Here is a 1,046-nt window from a genome sequence, read left to right as displayed (position 1 = left end):
GCCCAAAAACAACAACAACAAACAATGAAGACTTTTCTCCGGAGGTGAAGCGGTTAAGCAATGTGTGAATGTGAAAGGCCTCTGGGCCCCCAGCAGGGTGTGGGATTCGCTGGCCCCCAGCAGGGTGTAGGACTTGGTTTGCTCTCTTGTGTTTCCAGTCGGGGGAGTTTGCAGGGAGGACCAGGAAGCAGTTTTGTCTCGAGCTGAATGCTGGCCGTGGAGAGCAGAGAGCTGACTTTTGGATCGTCTGGTCGCGGAGAGGAAGGCCGGAGATTTCCAGAGCGCCGGAGGATTATTACACGACGACGACGGCTGGCGTGATCTGACGCGGGTGGTGAGCTGCTTGCAGATGCTTTTATAATCCAAGATTGAGCGCCAACACTTTGTACGGCACTCTACAATATAACGGGAGGCAGTACAGTTACAATACAATTCAATAGGTTAGGAGGGTCCTGCTCATAGGAGCTTACACTCTAACGGGAGACAGTACAGTTACAATACAATTCAATAGAAGGTTAGGGAGGTCCTGCTCGTAGGAGCTTACAATCTAAAAGCGCACAGCGCATGTTACAATATATTCAATCACAGTGGGGGAAATGTATCAAAACTAACAGCAAACAGAATCTGGAGCAGTTGCCCATGGCAACCAATCAGCACCGCTCTTCAGTTTGCTCAGGTAAGATTTGAAAATGAGACAGAGAAGCTGATTGGTTGCAGTGCAAGTCTGCTCCAGATTTTGTTTGCTTCAGTTTTGGTAAATCCCCCCCCAGACACGCTCAGGGATGACCCTCTTTGCTCAGTAAGAAGCAACAAATAATGCATGAAAATAACTTTTCAAATCAAGTAATATACTCTTGAGTGGCCAGATTATTATGACTAACTGACGTTTGTAGGCAAATTAGCTATAATTTCGCGCTGAAGTTGCTAGAGGGCCAGACCATTATAAATAGGGAAGCAGGTTGTTTACCACGACAGTAGAAGTGATTTTTTTTCTGAAGATATGGGTAAACAACGCGATTTAACAGCCTTTGAAAGTGGGATGATTG

The 1,046-nt window shown here is 46.5% G+C and overlaps 1 protein-coding gene across 2 annotated transcripts in view; it reads left to right on the top strand.

Moving 5' to 3' along the window:
* Window positions 1-302: 302 nt before the first annotated feature.
* The window catches only part of ZBTB6 (zinc finger and BTB domain containing 6), a 7,307-nt gene continuing 6,563 nt past the window's right edge, over window positions 303-1,046 (top strand). For both annotated transcript variants that reach the window (XM_018571452.1, XM_018571451.1), the window contains exon 1: window positions 303-334. The gene's annotated coding sequence lies outside the window, so the exon portion shown is untranslated. The remainder of the gene's footprint in view (window positions 335-1,046) is intronic.

The sequence above is a fragment of the Nanorana parkeri genome, unplaced genomic scaffold (genome assembly GCF_000935625.1).
Source record: "Nanorana parkeri isolate BGI_ZX_2015 unplaced genomic scaffold, ASM93562v1 scaffold1760, whole genome shotgun sequence".
NCBI classification, from domain to species: Eukaryota; Metazoa; Chordata; class Amphibia; order Anura; family Dicroglossidae; genus Nanorana; species Nanorana parkeri.
This window is presented reverse-complemented; position numbering and strand designations above follow the sequence as displayed.